The sequence below is a fragment of the Boleophthalmus pectinirostris genome, unplaced genomic scaffold (genome assembly GCF_026225935.1).
Source record: "Boleophthalmus pectinirostris isolate CB_2022bp ecotype Guang Dong unplaced genomic scaffold, ASM2622593v1 HiC_scaffold_12, whole genome shotgun sequence".
Lineage (NCBI taxonomy): Eukaryota > Metazoa > Chordata > Actinopteri > Gobiiformes > Gobiidae > Boleophthalmus > Boleophthalmus pectinirostris.
In genome coordinates, this window is record NW_026571018.1 from 28,803,109 (window position 1) to 28,829,972 (window position 26,864).

Genomic DNA, 26,864 nt, shown 5'->3' on the forward strand with positions numbered 1-26,864 from the left:
GCGGGAGAAAATGAGATATTGAGTGTTTGTGCGCGGGACTTGGTCACGTTATGGGGACATAAATCTAAGACGTGTCACACGGAGCAGCCCTCGGTCCCAAGAGATAAATCACCGAGGGTGAAGAGGTTAGACGTCTGCTGCGCGAGGAGCCGTATACGTCAAATAAAGCCCGGACAGGCCGCAGTGATGGGCCCTATATAATGCACACGAACATCACTATTGACCGATAATAGTCCTTTGATTGCAACTGGCCCACTGGCATATTTCACTGCAGGTTCGTGCGCTGTTCCCATCAGAAAAATAATAATGAAAAACTCTACTTCAGTCAGAATAAACCTCCAGTCTGAGCATAAATACATGGCCTTTTCAGCTCACAAGCGCAGCTGAAACTACAAAGAAGGAGCCAGGCCAGCTGAAACATTGAGAGCATGTGTGTGTAACATGTTTCTTCTCAACGGGCCAAAAAGACGTTTACAGCCTCTCGAGTTAACGCGGTTTGTTTTTGCCGGGGGCTTTTCATTGTATAAACCAAGATAAAAGTCACATCTCTTCGGTTTAGTCGCTGTGAGTGCTTTGATCGACCCGAAGGCGATGTGGGTATAAGAGTACATCGAATTACACCTGAAAACAACAACTTTTATTAGATCCACAAAAGAGCAGCTTTCAACCGAAAAGTCGCAGAAGCCATCTTTAATTGTTGACTGGGTTCAGAAGTTTAGACAATTTAACCGTGGGCTATTTCATAATGAGATTTGTCAAGGGTGTTAACCATTCTGGTGTCAGTATAGAAACCGTGCATTCTTTCTTTTTCTATTTTGCAAGGCTCTAGTGCCAGACCTGAATCTAAACAAAGAATTTTGTAATTATGGGGTAAATTCTATGGCCATTGAAACATTTGCTTTACTGACCTCTTGTGGCTGTAGGTAGGATCATTGCATTTTTGAGGCTTATATATAGATTAAATCGATCATTTATTTGTAGCCCATAATTGACCTTAACAAAAAAGTGTGTTCATAAGCACTATGTGAACTGCATACAAATGAGTCTAAACCAGTTACTGTACTTCATGCTTTACAGTCATTTAAATATCAACAAGCCCAAAATAATGTGTTTAATTTGCAGCTCTGAACATTTAAATCCAACTGTACTTTATGTCCTGCACACAGCTCGGAGAAAAGCAGCCAGGAGAGCAGAGCCTATTTCAAAATCAGTGCATGTCTTTTTTGATATCTCCTCTCTGAATCTTTAATGCCTCCAATGCCATACATGGGAACAAGTTGTGCTGCTGTTTTCAGATCAAGGAAGCTTCTGGTGCATGCTCAGCCCCTGCAAACACAAAGGAGCAGCCGAGAGCCCAATACGAAATGAACGCACTGGGAGAGAGTGAAGATGCATGAAGTATATAATGAAAGGTATATTTAGGTCAGAGCAGATGGGAACTTTTCAGAGTAAGAGCACTGTGACAGGAGGGGGTTTTATTTTGGTGCGAACTGCTGCCGCTGGTGCTTTCAAACCCGCATTGGACAAGCTGTGAGTTCTTCTTTCGTGAGACCTTTGTACTATAACAGCAAGAGGCAAACGGGTAAAAGACAGGATGGAGGAGAGGGCGAGATAGGATTTTCACGCGTGTCTTTTGACCACAGGCTTCCCCCGGAGGAGAGAAGCCGCACAGCTGTGAAAAGAAGATAGACGGCCATGCGCTGAGTTACATGGTAATCTTCAGTTGTTGTGTTTTGTTTTTTTGTCTTTTTCGTTTTTTCTTTCGCTGTTCGAAAAGGAAGCTAGACAACAGAGCAATGGGCTGTCTGACTTCACATGGCGCCGCGTGGAGGAGAAAAAAATGGAAGGTAAAATCGATGGAGAGCAGGAGGATGCAGTAAATTACACAAGTGAAAGAAGAGGGAGTGAGAGAGGGAGAGTGATGGACAGAGGAGAGGAAGATGTGGGCAGCCAAGTGGCACCTTTGACCTTTGGTTGACTGGACGAGCCAGAGTTACCACAAGAGCCCTGATGAGGTAAGACATGAGCTGTGTGGGGCTGTGAAAGGGGAGTGTGTAAGCTGGGGATGTACAAGCTGTTTAAATTGATTTTTTTGGCTTTAACTGTTTAACATTCAAGAAAAAAAAATAAAATAAATCAAATAAAAATACATAGATGAGAAAAAGAGACAAAAGGGGAGAACATCAAGCCCTGAATAGTTCCCAGTTTTATACAAGAAATGTCCAGAATGTCCACATTTTGCTTAATTTGATTTAAACCAGGTTTGAATAAGAAATAAAGTAGGTCTAAACCAGGACTAAACCACGACTAAACCGGACTAAACCTGTGTCCCTGTTTTTGACTAATTTAATCTAAGCCAGTTTTAAATCAAGTCTAAACCAGGACGAAACTAGGTCTAAATCAGGACAAGACTAGATCTAAACTAGGACTAAACCTAGTGTCCTTATTTTTGACTAATTTGATCTAAGCCAGGTCTAAACCAGGACAAAACTAGATCTAAACCAGGACTAAACTAGGACTAAACCAGGACTATATCAGGTCTAAACCAGGACTAAGCCAAGACTAAACCGGACTAAACAGGGACTAAACCAGGACTAAATAGGACTAAATAGGACTAAACCATGTGTCCCTATTATTGACTAATTTTTATCTAAGACAGGTTTAAACTACATCTAAACCAGGACTAAACTAAGTCTAAATCAGGACAAGACTAGACATGTTTTAAACCAAGTCTAAACCAGGTCTAAACCAAGTCTAAACCAAGTCTAAACCAGGTCTAAACCAGGTTTAAACCAAGTCTAAACCAGGTCTAAACCAGTACTACTTAAGATTGCTTGAAAATGACCATAAGACAAAAAAGTCTTTCAGGTATATACTGACCCACACATGAATGGAGAAGTAACATTGTCTAATGTTACTCGCTTTTTTCACAGTTTTATTTATACCAACCATCCCAACCCACCCTAAGTTATATTTATTATTCGAGTGACCAGATTATTTTTATTCTTAGTATGAGGTGGCGGTGGTTCAAGTGGTAGAACAGTAGCCCTCTAAACAGAAGGTTGGGAGTTTGAATGCAGTTAGTTTTGTTACATTACAGAAATACTAAGGTTATAGGTTATACTTTATTGTCCCTGTAGGGAAATCTGCTCTCTGCATTTGACCCATCCTTCAATACCATTACAACTACTACTAGCAGAAATTACTGTATTCTGTATCACTTACACCTTAACACCTTAAATAGTCTGAATAAAGTCTGAACAAAGATTTAATTTGTAATGAAGAAATGGCTTATTAAAAATGCCAGTTAGGGCATTACATTAGGTTAGGTATTATTTACCTATTATTATTATATTACTATTATTTACCTATTACCTGAATCATTCTTAATGTAACTATGTGTAACTTTTCACACAGTAGAGATGTGTTCAGAGTCGATATTCCTGCATGCATACTATACTTCACTTATCGTTTCTGTCCAATGCATGCGCAATGTGATCTGCCATCTGCCTCAGCGAGTATATGAATAGGCCTAATAATGCAATGTAAAGTGCTTAGAGTGTCTATAAAGGTGCTATATAAATACATTATTATTCATTCTATTTCAATAAGAAACCTCTCTTATTTACATAATAATAAATAGACTTGCAAATGTCAGATTTACATGTAAACTACAGAACAGGTTTGATTCAGACCTGGTCAAATTGTGATGGACGCCAACCAAAGCAAGGATTATGTCGCAAAAGTAAAATTTTACAGATAACAGAATGTTCTGACCTCTTGTGGTTGGAGTTACAATATTAAAGTTGTCAGAAAAAATTACATTCAAAGTAAGTTATAGAATGGGCTTGATCAGAAATAGTATAAAAGTATAAAAAAAAATTATCAACTATCATTGCACCATCTTGGATATTTCACAAAACATATTCTTTACTCCTACAAACCTTTAAAAAGCAATAAATAGAGACCAAACATACACCACAATTTTTCAACTCAATAATTCATGTGTTCACTTATAAACCAAGACCACATTTCAAAGTTATAGATGGCTTTTCCTTTAAAACAACACAAGCCCTGTAGATATTGTTCAATCTAACCTGTGCTTTAAATCTGAGGTGCAAACGCTGTAACCTCACACACACTCGTATTTTGTCCCAAGGTTATCCTCCTTCCTGTGTGCTCTTAAAATCACTGGAGCAAAAATGGCTGACACATCAATACTGAAGTGTACAGAGCCCTTTCACCACACACTGCACACAGCTACATACACCTTACTATACACGACGATTTCAGCACAGTATGAAGCAAGTTGTAACGTTTTTGCTTGTTTGTATTTACAAATTATTTCAGTTCATTCGGCACAATACACAAATAGGATTTTAGTCTATAGAAGGACAAAACTGGGGTTACATTGGTATTAAATACTACTGCCTTGGTATTAAATCTACTTTTCAGATTAACAGAGCCACATTTCATCAGCCGGTTTCACTTTGTGGAAACCGTCAGATCAGGCAGCATTAGAATTCGTTTGCACAACGGTAGGCAGGTACTTTTTTTTACTTCAACCAATCGCTGCAATTTGTTTGTGACGTATGTAATGCTCTGCTAATGCGGCTAACTGGTATATTAAGCTTTTCCCAAATCCTGTATGAAGAAGGGCAATAATGTCTTTCCCCTTGATAAAATTCACCAAACATTCTCTTTGTTTCGGCTTTAAATCCTCAATCTCAGGAATTGTTACCAACAAAGAATGTACAGCTCTTCACTGATTGGCTGGTGCCTAAACTCGCACTTCCAGGGTTTTTGCAAACTGTCTAGTGCAGGGGTGTCAAACTCATTTTGGTCCGGGGGCCGTATCCAACCTACTTTTATCCTAAAGGGGCCGGATCAGAAAACTCATGGCATATAAACCCCAAAAACAGCAATAAGTTCAAATATTTGTGCAGAGAAACGCAAATCTATTACAGAAATCTTTTTTAATTGATGAACTCTTTCTTTTACAAAATATTATAATATTATGAGAAAAAATGCTATTTCAACACAATGTTTTAACATGAACTTGTTTGCAAATAGGAATAAGTCAGTTTTTCTTGGAAAATCCTGCACTTGGCGTCCACTTTTCTATTTTTGACATTTTGTTGATGAGGGTGTCACGGTCAACAGTCAAAACGATCGTCCTTTAAGAGCGTTTGGAAAGAGACAAGTCTTCATTTGTGCTGCTCTGGTGGGAGGGGCCACGCACAGAGGCTCTGGAGACGCTGCTGTGATAAACACCACAGACAATGACCAATATTTTAAAAGAAAATATGATTAAAATATTTTAGTAGAAAATCAGCCAAGGGCCAGATTAAAGGTCTTGGAGGGCCGGATCTGGCCCCTGGGCCTTATGTTTGACACCTGTGGTCTAGTGTATTCCGACTCCTGACCTAGTCACTAGAGAAAAATGAAATTGAGCGGAGGCACTAGGTGGCGCCATCCTTTCTAACATTTCATTGTACTATTCATGTAATAATAAGTAGAATATCTATGTAAATCTGTTAGGCATGATTCAATGTCTAAGCAGTAGTCATAGCAGCAGTAAAAAAAAAAAAATACTATAATTAAAGGCAATTTTCAAATTTGCAAACACAAGGGCCTGTATTACTCAATTTTCTGGTCTCTGTTATAAAGTTTCCTCATCACAAACATGCCTGGAGTTGTGATTTGTTTCATTCACACATGTTTAACACACAAACCCTGCATATTTTGGCTCTTCTCTCAAACAGGAAAAAAAAGTGTTCTACCTTGTGAAGAAATGCTCCATACAGCTTTACTAGAATTATCTGGCTAATTTCAGCCCTGGAAATGCCAATTTCTACTAAACAAAGGGTAGTACTTAGATGTTAACATGAAAACTACCACTACATGACATCACAAGGTGGAACAGAGCATTTTGGTCCATTTGGAGATGAAGACAGACTAAAACTAAAGTGTTACTCAAACATACGTGAATGAAAGGAGGTAACAACATTTTAACGTGATTTACAGTTCACAAGAGTCAATTTTGTGTAATATAGGACCTTTCAAATATCCTGTGTGTAAACTGTTCACAAAATGCCACTTATCAACCATAATTTTAGGGTATGTTTTGTGGAAAAAACTCAAACAACAAAACAAACAAAAAAACTGTTCAACCTCTAATTTGGTCTGGTTTTGGTCTCCATAAAGATAATATGGTTTAATACCATACTGTGAAACATTCCAGACAAAGCAATAACATCTCCATGGAGAAAAGCATTTGACGGACCCTCCACCAGAAAAGTTACACAATGCACCTTTAACTTCTATCAGCTGCACCATGTCCTTGTTAATATTCCTCACTTCCTCCTTGTGTCTGGAAGCCGCACATCAATACAACATTGATCGGACCGGCCCCATTGAGTTGGACATAAAACCAGGCAGAGTCAATGGTCAAATTAATTTCTAAATAGTCTTGTTCTCTGTTGGCAAGTCTCAACTCAAATGCCATTGACATTTTGATCAGATATTGGAGATGTGTCATGAAGGACACAAGTATCGACCAAACATCAACATTTTAAATCCAGCTACTTATAACCGTCTGAATGACAGCTTCAGTTGCCTTGTACTAAAATAACAGGTACGATATTTAATACATGATTTGCAGCAGATGGGAGTCACTGCCTATTTTCAGAGTCAAAAATTTGTAGTCACTTCTTGTAGGTTTATTTTTTATAATATTGAGATTTTCAAAAGCGTGCATAGGATTTGACACAAGTTATTGGTATAAGTTGAGAAGTCTAGCATTTTCTTGTCAACTACTCCTGCATTTACCAAAAATACTCTTTAAATATTTCTTTTAATTTATATTTCAATATTTATTCTTACTTACACAACATGATTCACTAACGTTTCTGCTTGAGACTACACCACCTACTCAACCTACTCATTTTCTCCTTGGTATTATTTTTACTTTTCCACAGGATATGGCATTAAACTCAGCTATTTACTTTTATTAAATTACAGCTGTTATTTTAAGTAAAAAAAAAAAAAAAAAACCTGAAAAACATGCATTTTTACTGTGAGCAGGGTTGCCTCTCCATAGATCTGCCCTGCAATTGGCCTTATGACATCACCTGCTTGTCTCCATCAAAGTTTAATGTCGTACTGCAAAACATTCTAGGCAACGCAATAACATCTCCATGGAAAAAAGACAACAAGACAGCAAATTATAGTGTAACTTTAACATATTTTCAAACCCTTCATTAGGTCAGTCACAGTCACAAAGTGTGAAACACAGTATAACACTACAGAGAGATACTGCGATAAATTATAATACTGAAACTACTTTATGTCACTGACACAGTAACAATAATACAGGGGTCACCAAACTTTTCACTCCTGACAGTGATGGGGGCCGAGGTCAGGTAGGCCGTATAACAGAATTGTATGACCCTGACGACACAGATTATATTCTTTGAAATCCGCTACACTTTCTTTACATATCAGACAAACTGCACGGTCCTTACACTGATCAAAGAAAATGATCGGTCATCCACTGTTCTTTGAAAACTCGGCACTCTCTGTCAACTTTTCGTACTTTAACTCTAGCCATTTTTCTGTCCTTAACTGCACCACAGTTCTCTGTGCGTGCATTGACTGCTGATCTTGAGATTGTCAGGTGAGGAAAATTCAGCAACAAATTTGAAGGCAAATGTAAATAAGTTATATGATTATTTAAATATAAATACTTCACTTAAATATAATTTTTAATTGACAAAATCAACAAAATACAAGATGCCATCGTGTTATTATTTGCCAAAAAGTTATTTTAAAAAATAGGCCATGACAACTTTTGAGGATTGCCTCACAGGGCCAGTTCAAGTGGTGGCGGGTAGAGAAGCTGGGGGGCCGGTCAAAGGGGCGTGGAAGGCCGGAATTGGCCACGGGCCTTAGTTTGATGACCTCTGCAATAATGCAAGGTAATCCTAGTAAGCAATTTTTCAATAGACACTATCATTAAAAATCCCCCATCCCAACTTGAGACAATCCAACTACAGCTGCTAATTTGAAGCACCTGTCTCTCAAATGCGGAAAATTCTCATATAATTCAGAATAAAATATATAACTTCTTTTATCTCAGATAAGTTTATGCTTCGATTGTTGATTCTGTGAAAAATCGGTGTTATTTCTTGAGCCTTTTTTTTTTACATGTAAGCAACCATGTTTGTTTTTGATTTGAACCCATCAGAGATACAAGGTACAGCTCCAGATCCACTCATCTTTGTAAAGTTTTGTTAAAGAATGTGGTTCTGGTTGGCCAGGTAACAACATATAAATAACATATTGAATTAGTAATTAGCCATAGCCAAGTCACTTATTAATATATGTAATGTATGAATAGTGAGTGTGCTTCACTTCGTAGAGACCGTCTGACCTTGCAGCATTAGGATTTGTTTGCACGACTGTAGGCAGGTACTATTTTTTATTTAACCAATCACTGCTATTTGGTCATGACGTATGTAATGCATCGCTAAAGGGGCAAACTGGTATATTAAGCTTTTCACAAATCCTATAGGAAAAAGGTCAATAGCGTCTTTCCCCTTGATAAAATTCGCCAAACATTCTCTTTATTTTGGCTTTAAATCACTGATCTCGGGAATCGTAGCCAACACAGAATGTATGGCTCTTCGCTGATTGGCTGGTGCCCGAACTCACACTTCCGGGGGTTTGTGAACCGTCTAATGTATTCCAATTGCTGTCCGAGTCACTGGAGAGAAATTAAATTGAGCGTAGGCACTAGGTGGCGCCAGCCTGGCTATATTAATATGCTGTCCATTTACAAATAAGTAAAATAAGAAAAAAAAAAAAAACTTTTACAGCTCAAATCTTATCGTATTAAAATAAAAATATCCCAAATCTCTCCGCTTTTAGAAAGCAATTGTACACACGAAAAACACTGAGCTAAAATATATATTGTCCCAGCTTTCATAGGTTGAACTATATACACCCTTATATGGTCAGCAGTTCATTTTGGCTCCAATATGTTTTTTTTTTTTTTTAGTTTTTTTTATGTAATGTTGCTATTCTCTGCATCCGTTTTTCTGGCAGTCACAACCTGTAACTTACATAAGACCCACCAGTAATATGTTGTTATTCTTGCCCTTTTTTAAACTCTCTGTGTCACCTACCCAAGGTTAAAAAAGACTAATGTGATCTAGACGCATAAAAATTTGAAAGCATCCGACCAGGCAAATGCAAAGACTGAGAAGTAGGTCTTCATCTTTCATTCATGATTTCTGCAGGGCTTGAAAGCAATGACCACAGCGTGATGTTAATATATAGGACGCCTGACAAACAAATCAAATGCTGTAACTACAAGGAGCACCAAGTCGAAGAAAGCAGGACCATCGCACCCTAAATCACAGCTGGAACAAATTTAGATGTTACAGAAAATGGTTCAGTCAATACAAAAATCAATACAAGGTCAAACCACAAAACAACAAAATGGGAATGCCGTATTTAGCAGTGTTTCCTTTATAAAGCATCGAATCTTCTGCTCTCGGAAAGATACATTTAAGTCTTTATTTATAACAAACAGACTGGCAATAGATAGTATCACTAGATATATTGGAAAGGTGATGTGAGGTAAAGGAGGACACCAGGTTTTGAAGTGCCCCCTGCTGATACTGTAAAGCATTGCATTCAAGGAAAGATAGAATCCACACTTTTTGTTATAGTTGAATGGCTGCCCAGATCAACACTGACTAATTATTTAGAGCTAGTTAAGGTTAATTGAGTAGAGTAAAGTATATATTTATATTATTTCCACTCTAAAATCAATAAGAGCAAACAAGTGAGTAGGTGATGGAGCATTCAGTACCAAGGACAGCGCCAAGTGTTAAAATAGGGTTAACTATATTGTATTTTGGTCACCTCGGCAACTCAAACACATAAAATTATTCAAAAAATATGTATTTTTTTTTTTTAATTTGTGTCACAAAGGGGGTCACTTGAACTAATAATAATAATGCCTCAGTTTTATATAGCGCTTTTTTGGAGCGCTTTACAGAGCATTATTCATTCACTCCATAACTATGAATTAAGTTTCCTCTTAGACTAACTGTTGTTCCTCAAACATATTTTGTTAAAGTTGTCATTTTCTTATTTTTAGACACATCAAAAGCCTTTACGATTTTAATGCTGACTTATTGGACTTGTTGTTTATGTTATAATCTTAACGGTGTCAATGCTAATGCAATTGGTTTAAACTGAATCATCACTTCCTAAACCCAAGCACCTCCACCCAGTCATGAATCAGTGCTAGTGTAGTATCTGTATGGCCTGTCCATGTACTGAGAGTGAGAAACACCTGTATGTGTCCTCTATATGTAGGTTCAAGCACTTACAACACAGTTTCAGTGGTGCCATATATTTTTCAAAACAGTAACAGGGCAAGCTACATACAACATCTTTAAATCTGAAGTTTAGTTGTTGTTTTTTTTACTTAAATTCTTTACACTGTCCTTTACTACTCCCTTTACTTTCCGTCCCTATTTCAGATGAAGAGTATGAATCACAGTTTGAACTACTGATGGGCCACAGTGAAAATGATATAGTCAGAGTATAATAGGAGGACACTAATCTCACGCTTGAATGGACGGTGGGTCATTTAAGGTGGAATTAAACTGGCCTCTAATAGGACTATACGGGTGTTAGATGTTGTGAGGCAGCGCCCTGCAGTCCGACATGGATTTAGACCTTAACAGGATTAGAGAAGGTCCCAGAGGAGGAGGACGCTCAGTCATGTTCAGCCAACACAACCATTTATTCATCTGCGGCCAGTCGCATATGTACTTTTAATTATAATTTGGCAGTAAACGGTTCCAGGAAGTGCATTGAATTATATAAACCATTAGAGTCTGGCAAAAGGTTATTCAAAACTTTAAAAAAAACTCCATGAAAAGAAAGTGCATATTGCCACTAAAGGAGCGCACATTCAGCAGCAGGGACAGCTTCCAGGGGTAAAAATAATGAACAGCAGTTACATGGCCTAATTAGCGGCATATGGCTTAGGAATTCCAACATAAGAAGCCAAAAAACACACAAAAGGGAAAAAGAACCAAAGCTAAATAATCTCTACAAAAGACGGTATGACTTCAATGCGTTTAGCACCAAGGACAGCTCCCAGGACTCAAATAGACAAAAGCCATTAGCAGCAGTTACTGCATATGGTCCATTTGGTAATACACTGTACAGTATATTTTAAACATACTGATAACAGAAGTAGCTCCATGCCTCTGTTACTTATTAGGCAAAGTTAAAACATTCAGCACCACGGAGAGCTCCTAATTAAGGAATTGGAACTTTTACATCAGATACATTCTGTGTGTAAATGTACTGGCACATAATTGTATAATGCAAAATGTATTCTGTCATATTGGACATAACATTTTTTATGTAAAACTACATGGCTATTACGAGCTAAAACAATAAGCAGAAGTAAAAGACAGATGCATGTGCACTATTTAACCTATAAACTATTTTACAAACAGAAGACAACCTGCCACAGTACATACAAAATACAAATTGTATAAATGAATATAATTGTATAAATAAGTGTTCGGTCAACCTGAATAAAGTAATCAAAAAGTATAATTTGCTAAACCCAGTACCCACATGCAGCACATAAACTAATGTATTAGCGTTAAGAAAATAACAATAATGGGATAGTTCAGCGCCAAAGAACCAACATTTTAACACAGCAGAGTTGCAGTCAACTCAGGACTCAGCCCGACACTTTTTGGACACATTTAGACAACACTAACAAGTTTGCAAGTAAGACACATTTAACAAAACACTAGACCACTTCTGTAGGGAGGGGCAAACACCACAAGCATTAATTGCTACTAATCCTCAGTTTGGTCACTTTGCTAACTTCTGTTTGAAGATGTTGCCAACATTCTTGTAGTTTAAATAATTTAACTAACTCTTTATAATCTACTACAACTACTTTATCATCAATTAACACTACTACTAACTCTTGACAAAAGTCCAAATCATAATATTTAGTCCACGATTTTGCTCCTACCTGAGGTGGATCTACGCAGAGGGAAAGTCATGGTGCGTTGAAGGCACGCCGGAGCTGTTTGCTATGGGACCTGCTATTTCCTGCCCAGCGTATGCAGGTTTTAAAAAAAACAGTAGGAATTACCGAAGTTCCGAGTATTCTCCACGGCATAGATGCATTAGGGGCGTGAGATCATTACAGAACATTAGGGGCCATTACGCTGTTGGAAGCCATCATTAATGATTCATGTTGAGGCCCCGCTGATCTGGCAACAATGAAAGGCAGAGGCAGAGGCAGTGGGACGTCCCAAATCAGAACCAGAGAAACAAGGTGTGGATGAGTGTAAATCTGTCCAATAGTTATTAGTGGTATTTAAGGTAACACAGCAGCAAAGATAATGCAAATAGAAAGAATTACAGAGCACTTACTCACTATGAAGAGGCGGCTTAGGCTAATGTACATTCCATAGACACAAACACATTAATGTAATGCCTGATGTCTGAAAATAGACATAGCACCGAGGTGTAATGTGAGCCATGGAGTACAAGGAAGTTGGGTGAAGTTAAGATCCAGTTGTAAATATGTTAAAAATGTATATATTATTGAAGAGCTGTATCTGCAATGATATGTTTAGCTGGTCCTAGTTAAAAGTCCTGTTCCTAGCCTCTACTTCCTCTAGTTTTGGTAGATGCTGTTTACACCATGCACTGTAATGTAAATAAACAAAGTGAGAAAGAATAGGTATAAACTATGCATTAAAGAAAACATTTGTTGGATGACAATCATATACAAGCAGATGTCACCAACACAATTTTTTTGTCTAATCAGGTATGTTAGTGAATGAGGACCATGTGGATACAACTGTCAGTCACTGTAAAATACTTGATTTATGCGACACTTCTAGATGTAAATGTTACGCAGGTTTTAAAGGGGCCAAATTACACTTTTCTGGTCAGTGTTGTTCCATCATCACAAACATACCTTGAGTTGTATTTTGTTTAATTCACACATGTTTAACACACAAACCCTGCATACTGTACATAGGCTGAGTTCTTCTCTCAAACAGAAAACCTTGTGATGTCATGTGGTAATACAGGAAGTGCTCCACTGTGTTTTTAAACTCCATACACCTTCACTTGACTCATTTGGATAATATTAGCACTAGAATTACCAAACTCTACTGAACTACTTCATTTACAGCTTCATGACATCACAAGGTGGAACCGAGCATTTTGAGCTTTGGAGATGTAGACATACTAATAATAAAGGATTACTCAAACGTGTGAATAAAACAAAATACAACTCTGAGTATGTTTTTGAGGAAGCCATAACATTACAACATGATTTAAAGCTCACAAGAATCCATTTTGTGCAATACAGGATTGTTAAATATGCTCACTTTTAATAGATTTATTTCATAGACTCTCTTGAGCTTATATTAGCAGTAGGTCATACACGTAAAAGCATGTGTAGTTAAATTGCAATTTGAAAGCTCAACTAGCTAAGCACAATGGCTGCAATCATGTAATAAAATGTCCCACTAACCATTTATCGTAGATTTACACATCTGTTCTGATATGTTTTGCCATTAATAATCTGTTTACAAAGTTTCATACTCATGGAAATTATGAAAATAAGCGTAACAAACAAATTAATAATATTCACAAGCTTCCAAAAAGTACTTCAGCTCTAGCAGTTAAGTCAGGTTCTTCTCAGTCTGAACATTACGTCGTGCACTAAGCATTGCATTGTGGTTCTAAAGAGTCCAACTTCAGAAAGCAAAACACAGAGAAACATGAGCTTTATGGCAATAATTGAATACAATAGAATTCAACAAAGAGCCCTTGTGGTCACATTACAAAGCATTATAGCAGCAGCAGGAAGCTCCACACCACTGTGTATTCAGACTCCAGCCACAAGTCCTGGCCACATTAGATTCTTCCCTATCATGGGTTACCAGAGCCGCTGTGACAGGCTGTTTCCTGTAGGGGGCACCATAGAGACGCAGCAGTCGCCAGATTAACATGTCACACAGATGGGCACAACCTGGCAGAGGCCACAGAGAGGGGCAAAGAACTGTGACAGAGGCATCAAGGGAAATTAGAACATTAAGCATCAAGAAAAAGCTGCAGGGACATCCAAAAGCCGAAGGTAATTTAAATATAAAATGGTGAAAATGGCATCTCAGCTAGAGGTAGGCAATGGATATTATCAGAGTTGTTTTGAAAATGTGCAATTGTTACCTACAAAATAGATAAGATAAATAACGATGCAAAGATGCACTGTCACTTCTTTAGTGGAAAGACAGTCACGTCACCTGCTTTTCTCAGATTTTATAGCTTTTTTATTATCTATGTCTATATTGACAAGCAGAGGCAGCCCTGCACACAGTAAGAATGTGTGTTTTAAAGTACTTTTGAGAGCATAAAACACCAATAATTGAGCAGGAAAAGCAATAAAAGCACTTGAAATTCAAACTCAACATTTACAAACACGTTTTCTCAATTCCTTCCCAGAACTGTGATGTCTTTACTACTGTGAGCCCAAAACATCAGTGGAGAAGAATCAACAAATATATGGCCTTACTGACCCCTAGTGGTTAAATATGGTATGTTCAGGATTGTCCTTGATCAATTTGAGTTTATACATCTCTAATACCTGACTGCAGATTTTGTATCAAAGGTACAACTTTAATTCATAACACAACAATAAACTGAATAGCACGTATTAGAGCACCAGTTTAAACATCATAAAGTAAGTAAGTAAGTAAGTAAGTCCCCATTTATATAGCGCTTTTCACAGACATTTTTGTCACAAAGACGCTTTACAGAGCATTACATTGAGCATATATTATTCATTCACTCTATACCTGGTGATGGTAAGATACTGTGTAAAGCATCAATTAGTGCTGTTACATTCTTAATTGGTTGACATTTCTTAATCCTGGATATGATTCTGGATATGATTCCTAATTATTTCTTTATAGTCCAATATTGCATTCAATATCTATGTTTCAAATTTTCAGTAAAAATACAGTATGTGTATGTCAAACTGACTTTTCATGTATTTTAAGACACTGTTTACTGATAATAACATTCAGTGGTGTTTATAATGAAGCAATACCACTGTGGCTTTGTGTGATAACAAAAGAATGGTCTCGCTGTGCTTGAACGCTTATTAGTTTCCCACCTATGGTTCAATACTCCTGAATGGCACTTCATTAATCACAATGTAATCAGCCTTAGCAGAGCCCAATACATAATCTCCACTGTAACCACTCTGATTCTAATGTTCTTACATCGTAATCTTGGCTACTTTAAATAATTCAGCCAATATGTAAAAAAGGAATTATGTGCAAATTGCTGTCATTATTCTTCCATTTAGTATATATTAATACATACTCATTACCAAGAACATCAATACCTATTGAAATATAAGTACAATAAAAACAATAAAACGAAATGTAAACGTGCATTATATATATTTCTAGTGGAGGATTCACCACCTGTGTTTTTGTATTGCCTGGAATGTTCCGCAATAGGGGAAAAATATATCTGTCTTGCATGCATTCAATTACATTTACAGTGGATTTACCACAGTTTGGTGGTGCCACCAAATTATGCAGATAAGTTTAATGATATACCATGGAACATTCTAGGAAAAGCAACATCTCCATATAGACAGGCAGGTGATGGACCTTGTGCTACTTTAAGTAAGAGAATAAAATTGGTTCTAAGAAAAGAATAAACACTCAATATCACAAGGTAAATATATATAGAAAATATAGATAAATATTGATTCCCCCTCAGAAGATCTTTTTTAAATGTAGTTTTATGTTTAAATGATGAATAAAAGCAGTGCTTTTCATGGCTGTGCTGTATATCAGGGCCTCTCCTGCTCTCACACTCTCACATCACACGCCTCAGTAGCTGTGGGACTCTTTGGCTCAGACACAACGAGACTGAGGCCAACTCCGTTTTGGCTGACATGGGGAGGCCCACACCTTTGGCCCAGAGCCACTCTAATAATCAGTGGAGTAAAACTACAACTCTGTATGATTATACATATACACCACTAGAGGGCGATGTCCTATAAGTAAAGGTCTGAGTAAACGCCACACTGGTATGCAATCTGTGAAACAAGTGGATCAGATTCTAACACCAAAATCCATGTGATTAATGGAGGTTTTTAATAGTTTTGTTATTAAAAATATAAATACAAATCTACCAAACTATTTCAGTATAGTCCTGTACAGCAGACACTATTACACTCCTCTTCTAATACTTTAAGTCTCAGCATGACAAGCACATTTTTAATAATAAAAACACTTCAAACAGCCACAAACAGGATGACACTTTCCAAATAAGCAACATATTTTTATGACAACAAAAAAACATAATTATAAATACTAGCACAGATCACTTTGTTCAGACAGGCAACAAGATGACCTGCACCACATTTAAATCAATCTCAATTAAAACAGTAATTGTCAAATGAATCCTCAGACAGGCCCTTCCCCATGACCTCCCCCCACTCATACCCACACACTCACACACTCACTGAAGAGCCAAATAACCCTCACGCTAGAGACCGGACTTAAACGGATCAAGATGTTAACGAGTTTTCTCAAAAGTTGTAATCTGTCTCATTATGATAAAACCACTTTAATTTCAGTTCAGGAAAAGAGATTAGAGAGATTAATCTCTGTTTGAGCAGAGCCAGTTTGTGCAGTTATGATGTCATTCAATTATGATGTTTATGTTGAAAGATTTATTGACCTGATCTTAGTAGCAGCAGCTCAATATGATTTAACTGGAGCATGCTCTTATAGATTAATGAGGGAAAATAGAAGACGAATTTGATGTTGTGGGCCATCCATTTTAAAGGAGGGTAAAGGAGACACTAATATCGATTGCTTCAGACTAATCATTCATAAGGGCTTATAATCAATTGAAGTAAATGTTTTGATATGTGTGAAGTATGAAGAAAGACTACAATTCTCCAAGACTGTACATTGGAGGACTGCCAGATATGAGAAAAAGTTCTGGTATTTTACAACTATCGTCTTGTATTGCGATAACAATATTACTGTGTTATTTTTGACACAATAAGTTCAGTTAATTTTAAAGTAGAATGCACATAACTTTATTTACAAGTCAAACTGGGTCAAAAAAAAAAAAAAAAACTAAGACCAGCCCAAGTCTAATGTAAGAGTTAATAATTTATGAATACCTTTTTGCCCCGTTTACTCTCAAAAAAACTGTACTTCTGTAAAATGGAAAACGTTTTGTTGTTGACATGTCGATTATTGGGTCAGCTGATATTGTGATACAGATATTTTCACAATTTTGTGCAGCCTTAGTGCATTGAAGTTTAATAAGGACTATTAAAGGAGAATATTTTTTCCATTGGATGATCTGTAACCTGCTTGTCTCCATGAAGATACTGCTTTGTCTGGAAAGTTCCATAGTTTGGTATTAAAATTATCTAAATTCACGGAGACAAGCAGATGGCATCATAAAGCTATAGCTCTGATGTGTTAAGAAGAGACTCTCACAGTAAGAATGCATGGTTTTAGAGGTAGTTCTGCGCATCTAATGTAATGTATAAACAAAACAAACAAAAAACAATAACAATAATTTAAATCTGCTGAATAATAGTGGCACTTGTTTTGTCTCTATAAACCTGGTCTAATTTCCACGAATCACAAAATATTGCTAATCTTTATAACTTAATAACTTGAAATGAAGGATCCATACAATATTCATAACATCAGGCAGTTGCTGTATGTGTTCTGTTTTATGAGAGCTACAAGTGGGCTGTTATTAAAATCCCGATGACACACTTGAAGCCTATAAATGTGATCATTCTGTTGTATTAGGAGTGGGTCAAAAACAACAGTGACTAAGTTCTTATGTAATTTGTTTGGAGGGATACAGCATACTTGATAACCAGTCCAGAATTCAACTCATGAGGCTAAAACTGCCATTATATCACAGTACTAACATTTCAAACATGATCTCAATACTAAGGAATAAGCTTGATTATTTGTTTAACACTGTTCACTAGTGACATGTGGTTCACAATACTCACTATCTACACTACCAGGCAAAAGTCTGTGCACACTTCATTTATTTTTCGTCTTTATTTCCATGATTATTTGCATTGTAGATTCTCACTGAAGGTATCAAAACTCATTCATAGTTTTGATGCCTTCAGTGAGTTACATATGAAATATAAACTAAAACAAACTCACAACTTGTTTTAGATTTTGTAAAATATCCTTTTCTTTTTGCTTTGATCACTGCTTTGCACTTTTGGTATTTCTTGACCCTGACTAGGCCAAGGGTTTGCACTGCACTGTCAACAAAGCAAAGGGTGGCTACTTTGAGAATTTGAATAGAAAATGAATAGAATGTAAAGTATTTAATTGACTTTTTAAACTTTTTTCTTTGCTACATAACTCCATATATCTTGCATTATATATTTGATGTATTCCCTTTTAATATATGATGTACAAAGTAAACATAAAGAAAAAAATACACTGAATGAGGGTGTGTGACCAAACTTTTGTTTGTAAAGAGTTTTGATACAAGTTTTAGTATTGACTATTATCTGAACATTAATTTGTGGATAACCCCTGGTAGTACTACAGTATCAAACCCCCAGAGAAAAACAAAATGATATGAATTCTGAATCCTAGTATAGATAGTATCTTGGTTCAAAGGTTCCATATATGATACAAAGAACTATAGTTTTTCATACTCAATATTAGTTTTTGTCTTTTTTTGTATTAAACCTGTGTAATAACATTTAGGTTGTAGTTGGCTGAATAATAAACACAATAGATACTCAAACTGACTAAAGTGTTTTGACACTTTCAAAACAGTTTACTGGGATTATCCTGAGTTTGGGTCAGTGGTCCAAAGTTTTTTCAACATTATCATTTATCAAGACTTTTTTTTCTGTAGAAATATTGTATATATACAGTATATATTGTTCTTCAAAATATATTATTGTATCTTAGATTTTACTTAAAAATTCCCTTAGTAACATCTAACCTATACCTATATACAATACACTGCACTGTGTAAGTTTTCTGCCATCTGCTTGTCTTCATCATGATGTTTCACAGTGTGGCATTAAACTTATGCATCGCCATAAAGACCAATACAGTATGCGACACCACCAGGCCAAGCTACAGGTCAGGTCTGTGAAGAGGGAGCCCATGCCAAATACAGATGCGTGCTTTTCAAAGTATTTCTGAGCAATAAAAACATCTGTAATTAAATCAATGCAAGAGATAGTTGACTTTATTCCCATACTCTAGAACATTCTGGGCAAAGCTATATCTTCTCACGAGACAATCAATTGACTAGCCCTCCACCAGAAAAGTTACATAATGTACCTTTAACTGTATTGTTTCAAAGCACTACAAGATTCAGCTTTAACACTGCACAAAAAAGATGCAATTGTCAAACTCAGCAAATATTTAAACAATAGAAACCACTGCGCTTCTCCAATACTTCAACTTTCCACTTTGCCTGCGTACTTTTCAAACTCAGCTTTTATTTTTGCTTACTACTTTCATCTCATGAGCCTGTAAAAGCAGCTACGCACTACCTGAAGCACTCTACATGATAACTATATTTCTCTTCATTTTCCTACACGCCTTATTTTGAGCATCTGTTTGTCTTACCCACTAACGCTGCGCAGCCTTGTCAGCAACCACCTCATCGAAATAAGAAAACTAGTCTCGCGAGGGTCATAAAACAATGCACTCTGCTCAATAAAACCCGCCCCGAAATCCCCAGATGTAGAAACAATGGCCCCAGCGGCTCCTGTGCGTAATATTGATTGATGAAATTGTTCAGTGGTTGTACTTATTCACACTGTGGCCCCTAATACCGCTAGAGTAATCACATCTCGCCTTGTGCATGTTGTGGCCCTAAATGTAGCTGACTCTGCAACTGTGCCAGTGTGACAAATCAGGGCAAGCACAACACATGGCTAATATGGCGGTACTGCAGCTGGATTGGATTCTGGGCGGGTTGTTTTTGTTGTTTTGCAGTGAGTAAAGCACTAGTCTAGTCTAGTACAGTGGTTTTCAGGTCTTCTTCTGCAATTTTAAAGGTGCATTGTGTAACTTTTCTGGTGAAGATGTTATTGCTTTGTCTGGAATGTTTCACAGTATGGAATTAGGAGACAAAGCCAGACCAAGTTACAGGTCAGATCTGTGGAGAGGCGACCCCGCTCACAGTCGGAATACAGGTATTTTTTTACATTTTTTACATTTCTAGGTATTTTTGAGCTATAAAACTATTAAATTTTAGAGCTCTTGAATATCATACTGTGGAAAATTCCAGACAGAGCAATGACATATGCATAGAAACAAGCAGGTGACGGACCCTCCACCAGAAAAGTTACATGATGCACCTTTAATGCATTTTAAAGGTCCTATATTATGCAAAATTGATTCTTGTGAGCTTTAAGCCATGTTGTTGTTACCTTGTTAAAAACATACCCATTGTGTTTTGTTTCATTCACACATGTTTGAGTAATCCTTTTTTATTCCTTTGTCTGTACCTTCATGGCTCAGAATGCTGTGTTCCACCTAATGATGTCATGAAAAGTTACTTAACAGCTAACAGCTACATTTTACCCTTTTGTTCAATAGAGACTGGCAACTCCAGAGCCAAAATTATCCAAATGATTCTAGTGAAGGTGTATGGAGTTAAAACACAGTGGAGCTCTTCCTGTATTACCACATGACATCACAAAGTGGAACAGAGTGTTTTCTGCTTGAGAAAAGAACTCTAAATATGCAGGATTTGTGCACTAAATGTGTGAATGAAACAGTACACAACTCCAAGTATGTTTGGATGAGGAAACTACATTAAAACATATAATAATATGGGCCCTTTAAATATGTAGTCTATTTGGATAAAGCTTTAACATATTTTTGGGATAGAAACTTGAGTAGGGAGCATGATTTAATTTGAACTGTTAGCCCCGCCCACTCTTGGGGAGAGTCATGCATGAGACGCCACATTAGTCAAAAGACAAATGCAGCCTACTTTTTATTTTTCTTTTATTTATTCAGCTCCTACAGGATCAAATATTCAGTATACATTGCAGTCAGTGCAATAATAGGTTGCAAGAGTGCTTATTGCACTCTTCAGCTGTCTAATGTATCCTAAGTAACATGTATTTTTTGTAGAACATGATCACCATCGCACGCCTGTCTGTGCCCAGCTGGGATATTTTGTGTAGTTTAGAGGGCAGTCAGCAGAATCAGGAGCAGTACAAATCCAGGCAGTGGACTAATTGTATCTTAAAGACTTGGCAGAAGCCCTCCTCCCACTGATGGGTTCAGTCATCAGGGCTAAATTACAATATGGATTTACTGTTGCCCAAGTTGTTATCTAAATCATTCACAAATAAATTAAGATTAATACTTGCACAAGTAACACATGCATGTTTTTACAGGACTGCCATGCTGACACAGAGACAACTCTCTCTATTGATTTGTATTCAACAAGAGGTGGGTGACATGACCTCAGATCAATAACACAATAATTGAACAATTTACCTGGATTTAGATAGAAAAGCTTCTGTGTAGAAGTCTACATAAAACTGAGTTCCACACTTTACTATTCTGTTTACTTTATCAAATAAATGTTTTACAAATCTAAAAACTTACTTCACACTATGTGTGAAAGATAGAACATGTATATACAATTACAACACCATGCAATTCTAGTGGGTGGTCCACCAGCTGCTTGTTTCCATAGACATGGTATCACTTTCCCTTAAATTTTCCACAGTATGGCATTTAAATTCAATCTTGCATTTATCATATTACAAGTTTGTTGTTGTTTTTTTTAATCAAATGGAAGCACATTCATTCTTTCCACAGATCTGACCTTTAACTTGGGACAGTGATAGTAGCTGCCTATCTTCATGGACATGCAGGCCTAAACCAAAGTTCAATGCTTTACTGCCAAACATTCCGGGGAAAGCAACGATAAAGTGGAAAGAAGCAGGTGATGGACCTGCAAGTTACGTACTGCACCTTTAGATCAGATCTAGGTTTTATGCTTTCCCTTCCTATATCCACAGAAGGCTATTAACATGAGAGAGAGAGAGAGAGAGAGAGAGAGAGAGAGAGAGAGAGAGAGAGAGAGAGAGAGAGAGAGATTTAGGGTTAGGTTTTTTCTTCAATCTAAGCTAAGAAATATGTAATAAAAAAATAACAGTCTAACTAAAAAATATGAAAAAAGTGTCTTTTCATTCATGATTTGATACAGTCACATCTTTGTTGTGCGTCCTACAGCTTTTATGATTATGCTTCATGCTGATCTCGCGGGCACCACCCTGGCCGTCTCCATGGTGATGTAGTTTCCCAGGTTGCTTTGCGGCTCATCGCGCGTCGATTTATTGCCGTCCGGACCCTCCGGAGGGAGAAAAAATGAATTTGTGCGGTGTTTATGTGGAGTGTCGGCGGGTTAAACGGCACGAAATGTGCACGAAAGCTCCAGGAGAAGTGACTGTTAATGGTTTTTCGCTTAAAAAAATAAACGAGGCTGATACTGCACCGCTTAAAACAAGATGGTGCGCTCGTTTACTTAGTCAACATTCATTTTAATGAGAAAAGTGCGCTCACATGCTAAATTTTGGTCAATAAACCTCACGTAAAGTCTTTAATACCTCTCAAGTAATGGAAATTGATTCCATTTAGTTTAACTTTATGATCTGCTATCCAACCCTCCTCTTCCCTGAGCTGCAGGTGCAGGTACAGTGGAGTACGGGGGTTATTACCTCGGTTTATCTGCGTGCTCGTCTATCAGCAATAAAACCAACGCACGGTCAGACATGGAGCATCTGATTTACTAATGTTACTCACCTTTGGACGCATGGTCTTTATCCTCTTTAGATTTTATTTTCCCGCTCATGGAGCTCCTGCGCTTCCTCCAGCTGCTCAGATCAAAACTTCAGGTGAGAAATGCGGGCTTCACTTTCTCATCCTCCTCTTGTGTCTCTCTGCCCAGCGCTGGGAGCTCTGTGGCAGCAGTCCAACTCTCCGTGCGTCCCTGGGTCTGTGGCGCGCCTCCTCCTCCTCTACTCTATTGAACAACCCCGCTTCGAGCGACTGGGATCCGACCGGTGCGTTAAGGTTGTCACCGATACTGTAGCTCCTATAGGAAGGATGGGACCACGTGCACCCGCCACGGGCACGCGCACACAGACAAAGAGAGGTGGCACATGTGCACAGACGTGGACCAACACAAGTAAGAAACAAAGCAGTGTTATATTTATACAGTCATGGTCTGTTGAACGGTTATAGGTCAATTTAATGAGAAACAAAACATCAGATAGAATTAAAAGATTGCTGAATAAGCACATACCCTCTTTGTGGATCAGAACAAGGAAAATTTATTCAGTCTTGAATGAGAAATGAGAGAAAATTGGAACACAGTCTCAAGGAATAACAATAAAATGCTTTAATGTAAACATTCTGGAAATGTGTTTTGATAGAACTGTTTTCATTTTAAATAAGATATCTTTGCCACTAAAAACAACTTATTTTGTCTTTTGTCCGGTCTTTAAAAGTTACCATAAACAGAGGAAAGAATAATATTTAAGTGTTTCCAAACTTGTGATGTTGTTGGAGCATATTGCCTTGTGTCAGTCATCATCTCTTCTATGGTAATACATTGGTGTCCCGAGAGGTACTGCAGAAACTTACACTGCAGTAAATAAAACCTGAGAGAGGGTCATATATATACAGTATATATATAAGTCCAAGAAGAATAGATACCGCTTATTCTGCAGTTTTGCCCCAGTATTTACTGAACAAAACATTAAAAGAATGTGACCAAACTTAGTCTCTCCTGTTCCAATCATAAAATTTATTTTGGTGCAGTGAACAAATAAAGAAACACCTTCTAAGGTCCAACTTTATTTGAACTCCAGTAGTGTCCGATCAAAATATTAGTTTATCTCCTACACAAGTTTTAATACAGCATTGGAATCGATAGGGCTCAGACAATTTTACATCAAATCACTCAATTAAAATAGTAGTTGGCCAGTGCTAAACCCATGTTAAAATATAAGTTGACATGCAGGCAGACAGCACAAAAACTTGAAATTTAAGGAGACATAGTATGCAGAATCATTACTGTTAAAAGTTATAATTGTTCTCCTTTCTCATTTACCCCCTCAATGTTGTATTTAGAGTGATTCATGCATTTTTGAGTAATATTTATTGTTTTGTAATCAAGGCGTCATCACTCTGAAAAGTCCCAGTTTCCCCTGCCACTTTTTTCCCTAATCTGTAGTACATGCTATATGATGATATTATTTTGCCTTCATCAATCTTTTGGACACTCATCTTTTATACTGTTCCTCACTGACTTAACAAAGGTCAACATATTCACAAGGTTGTCCACAGCACATACGTGTAGATGCAAAGTCAGCGATCTCAAGCTATGCAAATGAACTTGTATTGATCAATTAGTCAATCCAAGCTGAAAAACGCCTTTTTATTCCGCTGGAGGGGACATCCTTATTTCATGATCAAAATGTGTAGTGGCAAGATCTTGGTTTTAAATGGATTTTGAATCGTGTGAGTAGCTTTGCCATTTCAAATCATAATTTTCTAATTTCCAGCTCCATTACGTATGATTTGATTTCACAAACGGGAAGTTAGCTCATCACAGATACATTTTGTATTTGCCTCTGACATGCATTAAGGCGTACGATTTATTGTCCTCATAGGGAAATTAGTTCTTTGTGTTTGACCCATCCTTTTCCACCACTATCAACAACAACAGAAAAGTTACGTAGTGAACCTTTACAAAAGAGAAGACAAACCAAATAAATTGTATACTTTCAGTAAAAAAAAATAAAGAAAACACTGTGATATTTGTTACAGTAGATTTAAACAATGGTTCTTTATGCAAAACTAGCCCTGCTGACACAAACAGTGAGGCGGGCGTGACCTGAACCTCCACGTACTTATTCTCTCTGTAAGCAAATCTGAGTCCAGACTCTTTTACATAGACTCACGTTCCAGCACACACTGACTCTTGTCTAACAGCTGTGACTTAAGCACAGGTGAAAAGAGTACTGTGAATTTGTACTTAACAAAAGTACAGTTCAATGGCTAAAAAATATACTCAGTTACAAGTGTAAGTACTGCTGTGAGTATTACTATTGCACGTTTTTATCCAGTTTAAGTTGCATCAGTTTTTTTTCTATAATACTTGATTAATTAAACAGTTCAAAGTTGAATTAAATAGTTTTAACCTGCAATCTTTATGTCTGCTGAGCTCTGGCCAATCAGAGCAGGCGTTGCTGTGTGGTGCTAGTAGAGAGAGAGGAGCAGAGACATGTGTGAGAGAGCCGTGGATAGGGTTTAGTAATACATGTTTAAAAAGTACAATTATCACAAAAATCTACTCTAAAATCAAATCTGTTACCCCTGGACATACGGATTTTAGCAGAAAAACACCTTAAAAAGCACACATTTTTACTATTATTGACTTTACATTAAAAACATCATAACAGATTATTATTTTAAATCATCCCCTGCATATATAACTCTTACACAATATTCATTCATCCATGAATTACTGCTTTTACTTCAACAAAACAAGGAGCTTGCATTTGTCTTTTGTCAAAGGTCAGTTCTCATTTTGTCACTCGAATACTGTGATAATTGTACTTTTATGTGATTATAGTGATTATAATGTATTCAGGTGTTCCAAAAGAGAAAAACCCTTATTGCCTTGGCTGATCTGTCCTAAAATACATGTCGTAAACCTACTCAAATTCAAACTGAAGCTGTTTTTGACTGCTTTAGAGTGTAAATAAGATACTTGCTTCTTTGTGAAACTGACACAGATTAAGTGAATGTAACTGGGAGGAGGAACACACAAAAACATCAATCAATTGTCAAGCTGGTGAACGATTTATATATATTTTTTTTTAATCAGTGCAAATTGATCAAAACACCCCAGTAGTTATTAGGATCATGATATTGTTAGTCATGTATTATGTATTGATCATGAGACTCCATAATGGTCTTAACAGTTCCCCTGCTCTGTTCCCTGTGTCTAGATAATATTGGACCAGAGCCTCTTCTGTGCTGCAGCAGACTGGACCACAGATGACCCTCCTCTGTTGCCGTATATTGTTGGATTACTGTTTTGGGACCAGCTGCTCTGCTCCAAACCAGCCTCAATCGACCCTCTTGTCTGCATCAGCACAAAGTAAGTCCACAGACCCAGAGGTGGGAAGACAAACACTATACTCACTAATACCTTTCGGCAGAAGAAAAATATAGCTCAGCTAATTAGAAAGTAAACACTTCTGATGTACTGACGAACTATTTGGACATCTGTGTGACGTTCAAATCCCAAAGAATAGCCCATACATTTTGAAAAATAATTTGTTTCTCAGTGTAAGCTCCAAGAAACAAGTATCAGTATCAGCTAAAGTTTCTTTTGGAGCTCACAATGGGAGGAAAAATAGAGCTAAGCAAGCATACATACAATATTATAATACTCAAGGAAGTACAGTTACTACCCTAAAATATCAATGTAAAGGACGGTGTGATACGATAATTAGCCCTACAGCGTCAGTCAAGGGATTTCTTTTCTTTTAAACATGGTAAAATTCTATAAAGCAAAAAACAAGACTATAAAATGCAGAAATAGGTCTAGCTTACTTAAAACCCTAGCTCATATTTGCAGTCAGATATAAGATAGGTAAGATATTACCATAAAAGTAA

General features: G+C 37.1%; 1 long non-coding RNA gene across 1 annotated transcript; it reads left to right on the plus strand.

Annotated features, from left to right (window-relative positions):
• The first annotated feature begins 1,792 nt into the window (after positions 1 to 1,792).
• LOC129407513 (uncharacterized) lies at positions 1,793 to 26,544 on the plus strand. The gene is made up of 3 exons (XR_008631585.1): positions 1,793 to 2,015; positions 23,119 to 23,358; positions 26,192 to 26,544. It is a non-coding gene; the product is annotated as an uncharacterized LOC129407513 (long non-coding RNA).
• Positions 26,545 to 26,864: the final 320 nt, after the last annotated feature.